The sequence below is a fragment of the Nomascus leucogenys genome, chromosome 11, assembly GCF_006542625.1.
Source record: "Nomascus leucogenys isolate Asia chromosome 11, Asia_NLE_v1, whole genome shotgun sequence".
NCBI classification, from domain to species: Eukaryota; Metazoa; Chordata; class Mammalia; order Primates; family Hylobatidae; genus Nomascus; species Nomascus leucogenys.
The window spans coordinates 29,788,832-29,808,702 of record NC_044391.1 but is presented as its reverse complement, the minus strand read 5'-3'; positions in this window follow the sequence as shown (position 1 = coordinate 29,808,702).

Genomic DNA, 19,871 nt, shown 5'->3' with positions numbered 1-19,871 from the left:
AGAATTTTTTTTATTTTTTAAAAGACACCTTGACAATTCACTTTAAAATTCACATTAAAATATGGCTTTTGGTATAAACACTTTTTTTTTACATTCTGGAACACAATACTTCTCTCTTCAAACCCAAATTGTGATCTAGATCCAAAAAGGAAAGTGAAATGTATTGTCAACATTCCTCTCCATTATAGTATTTAAAGTGGATGGAAATTGAACATATTAAAAGAGTCTTGCCCTCTGCTTTTCATAAGGCTCTCTGCTGAGCATGAGCTGCCGCGGGAGATCTGAGCAAGAGGGGCGGGTAGCAATAGGCCAATGCATTCATGACTGCAATCAGAATCAGATGCTTAATTTGTGGACTCATAGCACATAAAAGAAAAATTTCAAGCACTTACTGTAGCTGCTGCTGATTACTGACTATTCATTAAAAAGGTATTTGGCTTGTTCCAATGTAACCCCAATGTTCTTTGTGAAGGAAAAGTCCATCGTGCCATTTTCCTATAAATTATGCAGCCCCCTGTTTATTCTTCAAAAGCCCGTGCATTTCTTTTACAAAAAGAAGTGTTTAAAGGTTCCTACAGCCTAGAGATTGTAGCTAAAATACTGGAATCACACAATTAAAGGGAAGAAAAAACTAAATTAAGCCTCTGAAAGGGATACTGCCCAAGTTAATGCTTCCCTTGTGCCCCAGTGAAAGTCACTCTGACAAGCAGGGCTAAAATGTGTTCCAGTAATTGCTTCCTTCTTCAGCATTGCTGAGTAATTGCTTTGCAACTTTGCCCTCCCAGCACACGCACATAGAGTTATCATGATGTGATCCCAAAATGATACCTAGACCCAAAGAGCAATGTTTTATAAATGCTGCAGTCAAGAAGAATGGGAAAGATTAACAAGGGAAGTAATTCAGTTTTTTAGTGTAGCAGCATCTTAGGCTTTCATCCAGGAAGGAGAGGAATGAATCCAGAATACAATCAGGGCTTGCACCTTGGCTTTATCTGCTGTCTCTGGACAGTAGCCCACACAGCCAAACACAGCCCGTCTAGATGCTTTGGCTTTTCAGCCTCTACTTCCAACTCAAGAACTAGAGAACATAAGAAATGTCTTTCTGGATCAGACAAATGTCTTATACCATCAGGTCATGCCTGAGAGGATATGTTCATTTTCCTCATCAATCTCAAAACAGGGAAGGTTGATTTTTGAGACACCTATAGATTTCCTTTCCTTAAGAAAGCTAGGATGCATACAATATTGCTCCTTTATTTTCTAAATCCTTCCTGACTCAATATGTATTTTTCAGCTTGTGCATGGCCCTTGAAGTTCAAAAGTTTGTAAGTTTGGCTGTGATAAATGGTGTCTTTTTTGTTTGCCTGAAAACAACACTTTACTGATGGCTGGCTCTAAGGTAAGTATACAAAAGATATTTCAAAAAAATACATATCAACTTGAATTGGCAGGATTAGAAATATGCAGGGTCTGACCCCTCAATATGAATGCACCACCTGATTGGCTCAACCTGACTGGGTGCCTCAGGATGCCAACTTGAATGTGTTGACTTGGAAGGGGAGGCAAGAATATAATATCTGGGTCTCTTGTTTGGGCAGGGGGTTAAAAATATTGATTTCAAAAAAATAAGACAGGATTTTCAGAAATTTCACTGGCTCAGGGGCATGGTTAGGGCTACTCTTTTCTTTCATGAAGCTGACAAAATTCCTTACCATGTGGCACGATTCCTTACCGTCTGGAGAAAAAATGAGTTGATCTTGCTTTAGTCCACTCTAACCCCACTTTCCTATGAAAAACAAGTTGATCATAATCTTTTCTCTGTTTCCTTTATCCTCTGTAGCCATTGAGCCCTCCACATGTCCACCTGCACATTATTGAGATATCTTATTGAGAATCTCTCTTTGCTTTCTATGACCAATCAGGTAACATTTGAATTCCAGAAAAGGGACTTGGGATAGGTCATTTGTAACTGTGAAGCTTTGGGAGATTGCTTGAAAGAAAATTCCACCAGGATTCCCCAATTAAATTATTTCTATTCCCAAGCCAAGCCATCTGTTATCAACAGAATGTTGAACTTTATGTATATGAGATCATGTGTTGTACATGGAATTGAAACTTCAGTTCATATGAGATTTGCTCTCTGATTAGACTAATTTTTCTCAGGTTTAAAGTAAAGAACCCTATGTTATAATAGTTCTCACCCTATGAGAGTGTCTACAGATCTCTAATATTTGTACTAAGATCTACTACCCTCTAAGTTATACCTTAGTTAAGAGAGAAAAGCTCATATTGCTACAAGGATGCATTGATGATATTGATTTTCCCCCTTCCTGAAATAAGCCGTCCCATTTAATGATTGAACAATAAGAGAGCCGCTCTTCCTGGCTCAGAAATATGGCCAACATTTGCCACTAATGTTCCTTTTCCCTCTGCCGCTGTCACAGCTTATCTCTCCTATTTGACGGTGGGTAGACCCACTGCTTTGACTTATTCTGTTACTTATGTGACAAAGGCTAACCCACCAAGGTCAGTGGCTGGGTATCATCCATCATGTTGCCAATATGTCTGCCATGATTGATGGGGTGATGTACTGCAGGATCTCTAACTTCTGTTACTGTCACATTTGTGCCTCTCAGCCACACCAGGGCTGGAGCTCTCAGGTATTGTACCACCTCATCTCCTAATGGCTCTCTGATTAAAATGGCTCAGAAACTGCCCTGCTTTCATAGAGCAGTGAAAGACCAGCACTAACGATCTTGCTGACTCAAAAAGTGTGCTGAAATGTGCATCACCTAGGGTGAGGATCCAAACTGAGTCGTAATACTTTGCTTGAGTGTAAACATGGATGATTTTGACCTGAATCCATAGCCCTGATAAATAAACACATCCCAAACATTAAATCCTGGATGATATGAACAAGCCCATTAAAGCACCCTTGAATTTTTAGCAAAGTTAGCAATAGATCAGGGAATTTTATAGCTAAAAAAAAAAATGATAAAAGAGTAATCTTCTTGCTTTTGTAGGTAACATGCAATCTCACAGACATGATTAAAATTCCAATCCTAGGTCAATAAACACTATACTTTTGATTTCAAGCTTTTCCTACTGGCAAACCTGACAACTCCAACATAGATAGAAGCACAGAAGTCGATTATGGAGAAAATGCAACTAGACCATGTGTACACTTCCTCTTCATTGTCTTCTCCTTTTAATCAATAGCACACTGAGTCTCCAGCTTCTATTGAATTAGGTTTACAAAGCTTTTTTGTTCTCACCTGTCGCTAAGAAAAATCATTCATGGCATCCTGGATCTGAACTAGTGGAGACTGCGTGAATCAAAAAGGTAAAAACGTTCCCTCCCCAGGGAGGCCGCCAGCTGTCTCATTTATTCAGTGCTGCTCTTGGCTGATTTGGAGGCTACCCTGGCACCAGTTCCAGAGAGTATAATAAGGTACCACAATGCAAACTGTTAACAGGGAGAAACAGAACATCTGGTCTGGAACAAAAGCAAAGTCCATTGCTAAGAAGCAGCCTGACCATCAGCATTCAAGCATGAATATGCCAGGTCCTGTCACCTGAAAGAGGCGGTCCCTCGAGCTAAATAAGAAGATAAAATAGAAACCGTAAGGGGAAAGAAACCTGGAGAGAGAAATAATATATTTTCTCATTATTTTTGTCTAAATGTAGAAGGATATTATTCATTAGTCTTTCTAGGAGCTCTATTTTTTATTTAACACAATCAACAACAATGATAAACATTGAAAATTTAAACAGCAGAGATCGGTTGACTTTTGTCTTTTCATTCTCTAAGTTTGGAGGGGTTTGTCTGTTTTGTAGGCACTTTTTGTTTTATGGAGCTTGGGGGCAGTTTTTCCTCGTTTTTGTTTTGATTTTTGTTTTCGTGTGACAACTAAAAGCTTCCTTTGTTATCCTGCTGTTACAAGCAGAGCTAATGATTGGCCTCTCTTCTGTAGAAATATTTTAATTGCCAAGGACCTATTGATATGGGCAGCCAATCTGAGAACAACAAGAAATGGCATGCATGATGCCTGCCATGTGCCTTCTACCAACCTGTGTCCCTATACTGGGCATAGTAGAGTCTGTGTCTGTCAAGTCTGCTTTATATATAAGCTCATTGTTGTTTTTGTTGCTGTAAGTACTAAACAACACCTTTGGAAAAGGAGAAGAATTTTACTCCAACTGCTTTAAAATGCAAATAAAAAGGGCTTACCCTGTTGACAAAGCCCCTGTCAAAGTGAGAGTCATTATACTCTGCATAAGGTTTGTATACTTCATTCCTTTCCAAAGCCATCTGCCTGAATTTAATTCACTGATAATTTTATCAGTCTCCCCATGCTTTGCCTGAAACCTCTCCATTGCATTTTTTATTCTTCACAGATGTTAACTCTTTGAATGACAGTTCCAATGCCTTTAGAATTTCGATGAAGATACACACTCTCTCTCTGAAAGATCTCTCTCATACGAAACCCTTTCTGCTGTACCAGCAGTTGTGATCTCTGACAAAAGTTGTGCTTCTCCTGGACAAAGCCAATCTAGATGCAAAATTGTATCCACAACATGGCTAAGGAAGACACTTGCAATGGCACTATCCCAGCCACACAAAATACCTACCATTTAAGGTACCTTTTGGAAACCAGAAATCAGAACTCATTTTACAGGGATAATTCTCATCTTTCTTTCTGTCTTATTACTGCATATAATATTATCTTTAAGAAACTACAGACTACCAAAGAGCACTATGAATCTATTAAAAATTAACTATTTGAAGAAATTAGTTTTTTACTGCTTGCTCTAAATCATTCATTCTGTGTTTTTTATTTTTTAAAGAAACTATTTAAATGTACTTTTAGGCTGTGCATAAGGTAGTTTATCTCAAGTATACTGTCAAGTCATTTTGAGGATAGTCTCTTGTTAGTTTCCATCTTAATTCAAAAAAAGTCTTGATACAGCTGATGTCAGACCCTGCTGTTAATTTTTCCCAATAAGCATTTCTAAGCTTCTGCACTGAACAAGGTATAGTGTTGGGCAGTGTGGGATGGATAGGAAGGTTCTCAAGACACTTATTCCCCAAGAGCTTATGATCTAGTAGGGAATGCAGGACACAAAGCAGACAGTGATTGGCATAAAGTGTTACACAAACACAAACAAGAGAAAGATTTATTTTACCAGAAAAATGGTGCAAACTTCACAGAACAGATCAATTTTTACTTGGGCCCTGAAATCTGGGTAGGATTTGAGGAGTAGATATGGCAATAAAAAAATATCCAGGTACTGGGAACTCTATTAATAAAAGCATGGATATAGGAAAGCATGCAGCAAGTTCTGAAAACACAAAGGACACCAGTTTGACTGGATCAGAGGGCATATGAGGGAAGAAAACAGAAACGAAGTTAAAGATATGGGGTAGAGCCATGATTTGGAAACAGGGAAGTTCCATTGGAAACTTCTGAGCAAGAATAAGACATGACATGTACTGCACTTTTAGAAGATAATTATCACCCTGTGTAGGATGAACTAGGAAGAAAGATATTAAAAACAGAGAAAATTTGAAAGTGTCATCACAGGGAAAGAAAAAGAGGTCCTGGTTTAGGGCAGGTGCATTTGTAATGAAATTCAGGGAATTTGTTCAAACATTCCAACCAAACAGATGGGAAAGATGTACGGAAATCAAAAGACTCAGGTGGGCTGAGCAAAGCAATCTGGCTAAAGTGCTTCACAGCTTTGCCTCTTTCTAACTTAACTCTTAATCCCCCAGGTGTCACCACCATTTCCCAAAGGAACCTAAGCCAGCCTTTACTGGATGTGTCTTCCTCATATTGATATTTTGTTTTGGTTTGTTTTGTTTTTGACTATTCATTTATCACTAGCATTGTTTCCAGAGCATAAAATGACACTTATTTTGTGTTTATAGACTCAGAGTTTTCACTGGAAGTCATCATACTGAGAACCTGACACAGGCACAAGTTAAAAACCAGAAAACAAGGTGTTGACTCCATGGTGGTTCAGATCTGAGGGGCAGCATAGGAGGGAATGGTGGGAAAGTAAGTGTAATGCTTTAGTTAAAGTAATGTAGATACTACCTGTAGATTAGGATGTCAAAAATTTAAGAATAAAAGTGTATTGCTTAAAATTGGAGATTATAATAATTATTATTGGCCCTATGAGGGGCAATGTGATACATACATGAACTAAATATCCAAATCTTCTAAGAGTATGATTTCTGTTAACTTTCACTAGCTTAGAGGGACTATTTGTGGCACCAATCCAGAGTCCAAGACTAGAAAAATTCCATTTAGAGCAAAACGTATAAACACTTCCCAAAGAGCAACTTAGGGGAGAATTTGGTTTAATGTGTTATTGTAGAGACTAACTAGTTTTTTCACTAAAACCTGTCCCTTTTCTTCCTGGTACACAGATAGACCACATTTCTCAGCATCCCTGTGGTTAGGTGGGGCTTGATAACTGACTTCTGTGCAGCTGAATGTGATCAAAGGTGATGTTCTCCACTCACCAGCCTTAAGAGCTTCCAGCTTGATCCTCCACACTCTCTTCTTTTGTCTTCTCATAAAGTGAAACAACAGAGAACTCCAAGTCCCCCAGGAAAAGTGGAGCCACTGGAAGGAAGGACTGTTGGAGGCTGATGCACAATCCACTCACACCAGAATTGATGAGAACAAGAACACTTTATATTCAGTCACTGAGAGTTGAGAGTAGTTTGTGACAGCAATTAGCCTACCCTAAATGATACACATTTAACGTTTAGGGTCACACAGACTTAAATCTATGTCTCAGCTATGCCGTATAATCAGCCCTGAGAAGATGGGCAAGTTACCCTCTTGGAGCCTCAGTTTCCCTATAAGTAAAACAGTGAAAGTAGAGCTTCTGTGTACATTACACAAAGCAGAATGTATGTAAATTTTTGGAACAGTGTCAGCAATAGAAAACATCTGAGAGAAGATAGCTATTATTATCTTTAGTAGAGAAGACACCATTTTTACGGTGGTGATAGCCAGCATAGAAATGGAATTGGAGGATGATATGAGAAGGTAGCTGTAGCAGAAATACTCCTTTCTAGTGTTCCCTAGAGAAGGAAACTGCAATTTTATCTTCATCTATTATGAAATAATTACTTCTGTTTACACGAACAACTCATCACTATCAAAGAATGATGGAGAAATCTACGATTTAGGGTTGGGATTTCTGGGATATCTACTTCTGGCCATGACAGAATGACTGGTATAGAAATCATACTCCTATTGTAAACTATAAAGCTGGACAAAATATGCGAATCAATTGTTGTTACACGTTGGGCAACAAACTGCACAACGCTGTAACCCTTGACAGAAGAGAAACACGTGAGGTGAACTTCATTTTTACCTCAAATTTCTGTCTAAGGCACTTTCTGAACTGAAATACAGGAAGTAGCAGTCTCATTAGGCAGAGGAGACAGAGCTTGCAGTTTAGGGCTGGTGAGAAGGCTGGAATTTACAGAGAAAGGAACTTGATACATGGGAGATGCAAAAAGTGGGGTGTCCCAAAGCTCTGCAAGGACATGCTGCAGAGGACCAAGCTCTGGGCTTCATATGGGCTAGGTAATACTCATGGAGGCCAACAAAAACACAGCTGCTGGAAAGTCTCTCCTAAATGAAGACACAAGAGGTTGTAAAGCTGGGAGACTTCAGAGTCCCAGCCTGTCATTGTGGAGAGAAGAGACTTCACCTAGTAACCTGGGCATCTAGTTAAGGCTCCAGAAAGGCCAAACCTTAGAAATAAAGAAACATTCCCTAGAGGAAAGGACATGACCTAGGACTGGGGAAAAACTGAAGTAGACCTTCTATAACAAAATCTAAAACCTCAGGTTTCTCAACCTCAACACTATTGAAATATTGGATTAGATAATTGGTGCTATCCTGTGGATTGTAAGATGTTTAGTAACATTCCTGGCCTCTGACTTCTATATGTCATCATTATCCTCAAGTGGTAACAACCAGAAATGTCTCTCTACATGATCAAATATTTCCTGGGCTCAGGGAAGCAAAATAATCTGTGGTCAAAAACCACCACTGTCCAGGTCTAAGTGATTCATCATGAATTAACTGTCAGCCAGAAAAAAAAAAAACCTCAAAATTCTTTCAAGAAAACATCATAATATATAAATCATGTAACATCCACAATGTTCAGTATACACAAAAATGTACTGTACAGACAAATAAGCAGGAAAATATGAGGTACAATCGAAAGGAAAAAATAGTCAATGGAAGCAGTAGCCCAGGTTGATGCAAGAGTTGGAATTACCAGAGAAGAACTCAAAAAAGCCATTATAAACATGTCTAAATTTTTTCTTTAATGATATATAGAGTGGGTGAATAGATAGAGAATATCAGTAGAGACATGAAAACTATAAAAAAGAACCAAGTGAAGATTTAAAACCTGAAAAATAAAATATATGAAACAAAAAGCTCATTGGATGGGCTTAAGAGCACATTGGACAATAAAGGGATCAGTGAGCTTGAAGTTACAGCAATAGAAATCACCCAAAGTGAAAAACAAAGATAAAAACTATTTTTAAAAAATGAACAGCATCTCAGTGTCTTGTGGGAAAAGAGAAGATTATATATATATATATATATATATATATATATATATATATATATATTCTCACAAAGACAGGGGAGTGAGAGGTTAGGACACAAAAATATTTGAAAAGATAATGGTTGAAAATTCCCTAAATATGGTGAAAAACCACAGAACAAAGAAACTGAGCAGCAAACTCAAAACAATACAAATGCAAAGAAGACTATACTTAGGCATGTGACAGTAAAACAGTTAAACTCTGAAAACAAAGAAACATTTTATGTTTCCCAAAGGAGTAAAAATAATTATACACAGGGGAACAATAATAGGAATGTCTCTGACTTCATGTCAGAAACATTGAAGACCAGAAGACTGTGAAACAGCATGTTTAACGTGCTAAAAGAGGAGATTTCTGCTTCAAGCGAAGATGGAATAACAAAAAAAAAAAGAAAAAAATAAGCAAAACATATGAAACAATGGTTTTCAAGACACCGGACATCAGTCAACAAAGGATAGTGATCTCCAAGAGACAGGAAATAAATAAGGTGAGCCTTACTTATGACTGCCTCAGCTTCCTGGCTTGAGAACTTCGAGGTCACTGTCCAAAGAGGGAGACAGCAGGAGGACCTCACTTTCTAAGTGGAAGAGATGAAGCTCAAAATCCAGAAAAACAAGGCAACTTGAGTTTTTAGGACAGAGTTCCAGAAAGGAGAGACAGGCACAAAAACAGAAGGCCGGAGATATTCAAAGCATTTCCATCAACTATTCAGCAGATTTGTGTTAGGAAACTACCCGAGGCCAAGGAATGAGAAGACACAGTACCCAATGGTCACGAAGGACAATGATTTGTGCCTGTTATCACCAGCCAAACTGGAGAACTGTATTATTCATGGGACCTTGAGTTGAGTACTCAGTAGGATATATTGCCTTAGAAATGGTAAATAATTATCCCTAGACCAAATAATGCTCTGGTTACCCCCAACAAATTTAAAAAAGCAATACCTAAAAGATTCAAAACTATCTTCAAGTAACTTAACTGCATCTCAGAACAAAGCACAAAAATATTTACAGGAGCATATAAATATCCAGCACTCAACAAGATATAATTCACATTTGGCATCTAATCAAAATTTGCCAGGTATGCAAAGGAGTCAGAATATACAATCCCTAATGAAGGGGTAATTCAATCAGCTGAAATCAACCAGAGCTAAGACCAACATTAGAACTAACAGACATCAACAAAAAGATAATTATTATTACTGTATTTTGTAAGTTCAAAATGTTAGAGAAAAGAAATATGAAAAAAGAGGAAGACTGAAGCCAGTAATCTGGGGTAATCAAACTTTAAGATATGAAAACTACAATGGCTGAAATGAAAAGTACCTTGGATGAGGATAATGGCATATTAGATAATGAAGAAGAAAAGATTAGTAAACTTGAAGAAGTAGCAATTGAAGCAATAAAAAATTAATTACAAAAAGAAAAATAATTTACAAAAATTAACAGAGCATCAGTAGGCCAACTTCAAGTGGCTTAATATTTATATATTTGGAGTTGCTAAACAAGAGAAAAGAAAGGGAGGAAATTTTTAAATGTCTGAAGGTATAGTGACCAAAATTTTTCTAAATTGATGAAAATTAGAAACCCACAGATCAAAGAAACTCAAAAAACCCCCAAAATAAGAAATATGAATTAAACGATTGTATTTGTCCATTTTCATCTGCTGATAAAGACATACCTGAGACTGGGCAATTACAAAAGAAAGAGGTTTAACTGGACTTACAGTTCCACATGGCTGGGGAGGCCTCATAACCATGACAGAAGGCAAGAAAGAGCAAGTCACATCTTACGTGGAATGGCAGCAGGCAAACAGAGAATAAAAAGATGCAAAAGTAGAAACACCTGATAAAACCATCAGATCTCATGAGACTTATTTACTACCATGAGAACAGTATGGGGGAAATCACCCCCATGATTCAATTGTCTCCCACTGGGTCCCTCCCACAACATGTGAGAATTACGGGAGCACAATTCAAGATGAGATGTGGATGGGGACACAGACCCAAACCATATCATTCCACCTTGGCCCCTGCCAAATCTCATGTCCTCACATTTCAAATCCAATCATGCCTTCCCAACGGTCCCCCAAAGTCTTAAATCATTTCAGTATTAACTCAAAAGTCCACAGTCCAATGTCTCATCTGAGACAAGGCAAGTCCCTTCTGCCTAGGAACCTGTAAAATCAAAAGCAAGTTAGTTATTTCCTAGATACAATGGGGGTACAGATATTGGGTAAATATAGCCATTCCAAAGGGGAGAAATTGGTCAAAACAAAGGAGCCACAGGCCCCGTGCAAGTCCAAAATTGAGCAGGGCAGGCAAATCTTAAAGCTCCAAAATGACCTCTTTAGACTCCATGTCTCAAATCCAGGTCACACTGATGCAAGAGGTGGGTTCCCATGGTCTGGGCATCTCTGCCCCTATGGCTTTGCAGGGTACAACCTCCCTCCTAGCTGCTTCCACGAGCTGACATTGAGTGTCTGCAACTTTTCCAGGAGCATGGTGCAAACTGTCAGTGGATCTATCATTCTGGGGTCTGGAGGATGGTGGCCCCCTTCTCATAGCTCCACTGGGTGGTGCCCCAGTAGGGACTCAGTGTGGGGGCTCCAACCCCACATTTCCCTTCTGCACTGCTGTAGCAGAGGTTCTCCATGAGAGCCCTGCCCCTGCAACAAACTTCTGCCTGGGCATCCAGGCATTTTTATACATCTGCAATCTAGGTGAAGGTTCCCAAACCTCAATTCTTGACTCTGTGCACCTCCAGGCTCAATACTGTATGGAAGCTGCCAAGGCTTGGGGCTTGCAGCATATAAAGCCATGGCCCAAGCTCTACATGGGCCCCTTTCAGCCACGGCTGGAGCAGCTGGAATGCAGGCCACCGAGTCCCTAGGCTGCACACAGCTCGGGTACCCTGGGCCAGGCCCATGAAACCACTTTTTCCTCCTAGGCCTCCAGTCCTGTGATGGGAGGGGCTGCTGTGAAAACCTCTAACATGCCCTGGAGACATTTTCCTGATTGTCTTGGGGATTAACTTTTGGCTCCTCGTTACTTATGCAAATTTCTGCAGCTGGCTTGAATTTCTCCTCAGACAATGGGATTTTCTTTTCTTTCACATTGTCAAGCTTAAAATTTTCTGAACTTTTATTCTCTGTTTCCCTTTTAAAACTGAATGTTTTTAACAGCACCCAGGTCACCTCTTGAATGCTTTGATGCTTAGAAATTTCTTCTGCCAGATACCCTAAATCTCTTTCAAGTTCAAATTTCTATAAATCTCTAGGGCAGGGGTAAAATGCTGCTGGTGTCTTCGCTAAAACATAACAAGAGTCACCTTCGCTCCAATTCCCAACAAGTTCTTCATCTCCATCTGAGACCACCTCAGCCTGGACCTTATTGTTCACATCAGGCTTTTGGTCAAAGCCACTCAAAAAGTCTCTAGGAAGTTCCAAACTTTCCCACATTTTTCTGTCTTCTTCTGAGACATCCGAACTGTTCCAACCTCTGCCTGTTACCCAGTTCCAAAGCTGCTTCCACATTTTCAGGTAACTTTTCAGCAACACCTCACTCTACTAGTACCAATTTAATGTATTAGTCCATTTTTATGCTGCTGATGAAGACATACCCAAGACTGGGCAATTACAAAAGAAAGAGGTTTAATTGGACTTACAGTTCCACATGGCTGGGGAGGCCTCATAATCATGGCAGAAGGCAAGGAGAAAAAAGTCACATCTTATATGGAATGCAAGCAGGCAAAGAGAGAATGAGAAGATGCAAAAGCGAAGACCCCTGATAAGACCATTGGATCTTGTGAGATTTATTCACTACCACAAAAACAGTATGGGGGAAATCACCCCCATGATTCAGTTATCTCCCACCGGGTCCCTCCCACAACACGTGGGAATTATAGGAGTACAATTCAAGATGATATTTGGGTGGGGACACAGAGACAAACCATATCAAATATCAAGATACATCATAATTAAATCAGTCAAAACCAGTGATAAGGAGAAAACTTTGAGAGCACCAGCAGGGACAGGAGAACATGCTACATTAAAGAAGATCAGAATTAAAGATGACAGCAGATTTCTTATCTGAAAGTAAGGAAGCAAGAAGATAATGGAGGGATGTCTTTAAAATACCAATAGAAAAAAAGAAAAATGAAACCTGATGATCTATAAATCTATATGCAGCAAATATATGCTACAAAAATGAAGACAAAATAAAGACTTTTTCAGATATAAAAAAGCTGAAAGTATTTATTACCAGCAGATCTGCACTCACTACTTGTACAAGAAATAATTTTTAATAAAAAGGTTTTTCAGGCAGAATAAAAAAGATATCAGATAGGAATAGGGATCTAGAGTCCAAAAAAAAAAAAAAAAAAGGCAGAAAAGAGGCAAGACTACATTGCAGCTTCACTCAGACAGAGAGAACAGCATGTGGAGACTCACACTATAAACCTTTGCTCCAAGAACTCCTGCAGGAACATACCAAGAAAAATGAAACAATTCACAGGCTGTTTGAAAGAAGCAGCTTGCCACTGCAAACTCCATGAGACAGCTGAAAACTGTGAGTGCCCAAAGTGTGAGAGGGGCAACATCCAACTCCGAGTGCACATACTCACTGGAGAACCCGAAAATCCAGATCACAGGAGAAGGATTTAACCTTACCTAGAGCTGAAATGAATTTAGAGAGCCAAGTGAAATATAAAAGTAGAAGAAGCAGCAGGAAGAGCACTGTAGCCCTCCCAGTCCCAAGGGAAGCCATTTCTGACTTTATCTCTCAGAGGTCCTGGGGGAGGGCTTTCAGTGGAATTGGGGAAGGACCACAAGGAGAAGAAAACTTCTGATTTTAGTTTTATTAAAGTTATTTTTGTAATATTACTACAAAGCTGAGCTTTGTAATAATTTTGACCAAGCACAGATTTTCCTGGGCAGAATCCAGGGGCAGGGGTGATGGGAAGTGCAGATATGAGCACAGAAGCCACGGCAGGCAGGGAGGGATGGGACCTGAAAGCCCTGCTTGCTTTCACAGTAGGTAACCTTGTAGCCTTGGGCAAGATCTCAGCCTTGCTCACTGGCTGCCTGGAAATAAACTTGATGCTGTTGGTGGGGCATAGTGAAAGTGGGACCGGCCTTACTGGCTGTGTGAAAGTTAGGTGAGGCCTGTCATTACCAGCTTTCCCTGACTACCCTGGCAAGCTATATGATGCAGCAAAGGCAGCTATAATCCACCTGGAAACATAACTCCACTGGGGTGAGAACCACACCCCCATCCCCCATTACAGCCACAGCAAGCCCTGCCCAAGGAGAGTCTGAGCTCATCCATGCCTAACCCTGCCCCCACCAAATGGTCTTTCTCCCGTCTTGGTAGCTAAAGACAAAAAACATAATCTCTTGAGGGCTCTATGCCCCCCCACTCCATAGACTTTAAAGCAACAACAGTTTAAAAGGCAGAGGGACATTAATTAATAAGAAAACAACTAGTCCAACAGGAAAATATCACAATCCTAAATATATATGCACCTAACACTGGACCTCCCAAATTTATAAAACAATTACTACTAGAACTAAGAAATGAGATAGACAGCAACACAATAATAGTGAGAGACTTCATTACTCCACTGATGGCACTAGACAGGTCATCAAGAAAAAGTCAACAAAGGAACAATGGGCTTAAAACTATATCCTAGAACAAATAGACTTAACAGACATTTACAGAACATTCTACCCAACAACTGCAGAATATACATTCTATTCATCAGCACATGCGACATTCTCCAAGGCCACAAAACAAGTCTCAATATATTTAAGAAATTGAAATTATATCAAGTACTCTATCAGACCACAGTGGAATACAATTGGAAATCAACTCCAAAAGGAACCCTCAAAACCATGCAAATACATGGAAATTAAGTAACTCCTGAATGATTGTTGCATCAACAATGAAATCAAGACGAAAATTTAAAAATCATTTGAACTGAATGATAATAGTGACACAACTTATCAAAACATCTGGAATCCAGCAAAGGCAGTGCTAAGAGGAAAGTTCATAGCATTAAATGCCTACATCGAAAAGTCTGAATGAGCACAAATAAACAATTTACCTCAAGGAACTAGAGAAACAAGAACAAACCAAACCCAAACCCAGCAGAGGAAGAGAAATAACAAAGATCAGAGCAAAACTAAATGAAACTGAAACAAAAAAAAAATACAAAAGATAAATGAAACAAAAAGCAGATTCTTTGAAAAGACAAACAAAATTGATAGACCATTAGCAAGATTAACCAAGAAAATAAATAAGAAGATCCAAATAAGCTCAATTGGAAACAAAATGGGAGATATTACAACCAATACCACAGAAATACAAAAGATCATTCAAGGATACTATGAACACTTTTATGCGCACAAACTAGAAAACCTAGAGGAGATGGATAAATTCCTGGAAAGATACAACCCTCCTAGATTAAACCAGGAAGAAACAGAAGCTCTAACTAATAACAAGCAGTGAGATTGAAATGGTAATTTTAAAAAATTGCCAACAAAAAAAGTTCAGGACCAGATGGAGTCACAGCTGAATTTTATCAGGCATTCAAAATAGAATTGTTACCAATCCTATTGAAACTATTCCATGAGATAGAGAAAGAGGGAATCCTCCCTAAATCATTCTATGAAGCCAGTGTCACCCTGGTACCAAAATCAGGAAAGGACATAACAAAAAAAGAAAACTACAGACCAATATCCCTGATGAATATGGATGCCAAAATCCTCAACAAAATACTAGCTAACAGAATCCAACAGCATATCAAAAAGATAACACACCATTATTAAGGGGGTTTCATACCAGGGATGCAGGGATAGTTTAACATACACATGTCAATAAATGTAATACACCACACAAATAGAAGTAAGAACAAAGATCACATGATCATCTCAATAGATGCAGAAAAAGCATTTGACAAAATCCAGCATCCCTTTATGACTAAAACCCTCAGCAAAATCAGCATAGAAGGGACATACGTTAATGTAATAAAAGTCATCTATGACAAACCCACAGCCAACATTATACTGAATGGGGAAAAGTAGAAAGCATTCCCCCTGAGAACTGGAACAAGACAAGGAGGCCCACTTTCACCACTTCTATTCAACATTTTACTGGACATCCTAGCCAGAGCAATCAGAAAAGAGAAAGATTTAGGGCATCCAAATCAATAAAGAGGAAGTCAAACTGTTGCTGTTTGTTGATGACATGATTGTAGACCTAGAGAAGTTTAAAGACTCATCCAAAAAGTTCCTGCATCTGATAAATGACTTCAGTAAAGTTTCAGTATACAAAATCAATATACATAAATCAGTAGCACTGCTACACACCAACAGCAACCAAGCTGAGAAAAAAAATCAAGAACTCAACCTCTTTTATAATAGCTGCAAAAAAATAAAAATAAAATGCTTAGGAATATACCCAACCAAGGAGGTGAAAGACCTCTACAATGAAAACTACAAAACACTACTGAAAGAAATCATAGGCAACACAAACAAATGGAAACACATCCTTTGCTCCTGTATGGGTAGAATCAATATTGTAAAAATGACCATACTGCCAAAAGCAATCAACAAATTCAATGCAATTCCCATCAAAATGCCATCATCATTCTTCACAGAAGTAGAAAAAACAATCCTAAAATTGATATGGAACCAAAAAAGAACCCACATAGCCAAAGCAAGACTAAACAAAAAGAACAAACTTGGAGGCATCACATTATCTGACTTCAAACTATACTATAAGGCCATAGTCACCAAAACAGCATGGTACTGTTATAAAAATGGGCACATAGATCAATGGAACAGAATAGAGAATCCAGAAATAAAGCCAAATAATTAGAGCCAACTTATCTTTGACAAAGTAAACAAAAACATAAAGTGGGAAAAGGACACTCTATTCAACAAATAGTGCTGAGATAATTGGCAAGCCGCATGTAGAAGAATGAAACTGGATCCTCATCTCTCACCTTGTACAAAAATCAACTTAAGATGGATCAAATACTTAAATCTAAGACCTGAAACCATAAAAAGTCTAGAAGATAACTCAGAGAAACACTTCTAGACATTGGCTTAGGCAAAGGCTTCATGACCAAGAACCCAAAAGCAAATGCAACAAAAACAAAGATAAATATATGAGATTTAATTAAACTAAAAAGCTTCTGCACAGCAAAGATATAATCAGCAGAGTAAACAGACAGCCCACAGATTTGGAGAAAATCTTCACAAACTATGCATCTGACAAAGGACTAATATCCAGAATCTATAAGGAACTCAAATAAATCAGCAAGAAAAAAAATAATAATCCCAGCCGGGCGCGATGGCTCACACCTGTAATCCCAGCACTTTGGGAGGCCGAGGCAGGCGGATCACAAGGTCAGGAGATCAAGACCAACCTGGCTAACGCAGTGAAACCCCGTCTCTACTAAAAATACAAAAAATTAGCCGGGCATAGTGGCAGGCGCCTGTAGTCCCAGCTACTTGGGAGGCTGAGGCAGGAGAATGGCGTGAACCCGGGAGGCGGAGCTTGCAGTGAGCAGAGATCGCGCCACTGCACTCCAGCCTGGGAGACAAAGCAAGACTCCGTCTCAAAAAAAAAAAAATAATAATAATAATAATAATAATAATAATCCCATCAAAAAGTGGGCTAAGGACATGAATAGACAATTCTCAAAAAAATATAATACAAATGGCCAACAAACATATGAAAAATACTCAGCATTACTAATTATCAGGGAAACGCAAATCAAAACTACAATATATTCCACCTTACTCCTGCAAGAATAGCTATAATTTGAAAATTAAAAAATAACAGATGTTGGCACGGATGTGGTGAAAGGACAACACTTTTACACTGCTGGTGGGAATGTAAACTAGTACAATTACTATGTTAAATAATATGGAGATTTCTTAAAGAACTAAAAGATCTGCTATTGGATCCAGCAATCCCACTACTGGGTATCTACCCAGAAGAAAAGAAGTTATTATATGAAAACACATGCATGTTTATAGCATCACAATTTGCAACTGCAAAAATGTGGAACCAGCCCAAATGCCCATCAATTGAGTGGATAAAGAAAATGTGAGATATAGATAGATGATAGATAGATAGATAGATGATAGATAGATAGATAGATAGATAGATAGATAGATAGATAGATAGATAGATGATGATAGATAGCTAGACAGATGATAGATAGATAGATGATAGATAGATAGATAGATATGAATACTATTCAGCCATAAAAAAGGAATGAAATAACGGCATTCACAGCAACCTGGATGGAGTTGGAGACCATTACTCTAAGTGAAGTAACTCAGGAATGGAAAATATTATATGTTTTCACTTATAAGTGGGAGCTGAGCTATGAGGATGTAAAGGCATAAGAACAATACAATGGACTTTGGAGACTTAGGGAGGAAAGGTGGGAGGTGGGTGAGGAATAAAAGACTACACTTTGGGTGTAATGTATACTTCTTGGGTGATGGGCGCACCAAAATCTCAGAAATCACCACTAAAGAATTATCCATGAAACCAAACACCACCTGTTCCCCAAAAACCTTTTGAAATAAAAAGAAAAAAAGAAATATGGATCTATATGGAGGAATGTGCAACACTAGAAATGGTAGCTACCTGGAAAAATAAAAACAAAATGTGTGAGAAAAATAGTTCAAAGGCTGAAAGAGGGAAAATAAAAGTATATTATTATATGATTATTATACTTTATAGAAAGCTGTGTAATATTGATTCTAAATAGACAGTAATAAGTTAAAAATGCATATTTTAACCTCAGATCAACGTCTTAAGAAAACAAAGAGATACAGTTCAAAAACCAATTTAGGAAATAAAATATAATATTATAAAATATTTAATTAACACAAATTATTATTCTGCCACTTACTCCTTGTGTAACCTTATGTAAGTTATTTCAACTTCTTTTAACTTCAGTTTCCTCATCTCCCATTAAGTGTGTTTAATAATATTAATTTCATTAAGTTGTGATGATAAGCCAATCTTAAAGTTCCCTGAGGGAAAAGACCATATCTTTTTAACTGTTATATTGTGTATACTAGGCACAGTGCTTGGCACATGAATTTTTACATTAAGTAATTTTTCTCTTAAATCCTACCTTATATGACTTAGTGCCTGGCATACGATAGACATGCAATAAATATTTTTAAGTAAACCTATGGCAAAGTTTTCTATTAAATGATGAAATACAGTAAGATATATCAAAAGTAGAACAAATAAAATATCATGCATTTTTATTTGATAAACTATAAGTAAAGGGAGAGTTGCATATGTACGTGCAAAAATAAATCAAAGAATATTTGAAGATAATGAAAGACAATGCTTCATTTTTTTGTCTCCTTAACATTGAGATAAACATCAAAATGTACAATGCACCTTAGAAATGTAGCCTAAAATAAGCTTATCCTCAAATGATTTAAAATTCATCACATATTGAGTCCTGATGATCTGGAACAATTGTTCTTTCCAAATCAGGTGGTTTCTGGGGACTCTAGTTAGCAACAAGCAGTGAAAGAAAAAAGTTAAGAGTCTCCACATACCAATCACAGATAATGTCTGATTAGCAAGTACTGAGGCCCTGGAACTGTTTGGCCAAAAACCACTTTTATTTAAATATAAAGTGGGATCAAGGAGAAAAACGAAGACTAACTTATTGAAGCATCTCTAAGAAGACTTATTAAGAAAGTCTTCAGAAATGAGAAATATTTACTGGCTTAAAAGGATTCCCACTAACTCTCCTCATAATTAATAATGGCAATTGTCATCATTTGCTGAGCAGAATTTCTCCAAGCCCCGAGTTGACTTTATATATATTACCTAATTTAGTATTCACAGCAACTCAATGATTCCTAAGTCCAGTCTTTTTAAAATTTGAGATAGTACGGATTAAAAATATTAACAATTCCTATTAATAATTAATAGCAATATCACTATTAATAACAAAATAATGATATCAGTAATTAATGTTATTTCAATCAATCATAAATGATGTCGGTAATAAAACAATAATTAATATTAAGTTTAATAACTAATATTAAAAATGACATTAATATTAATAATTAATTTTAATCATGCATAATCATATCTTGAAAATAATCATTAATGATTAATAACATATACTATTAATTAATATTACCATTGATAATTATT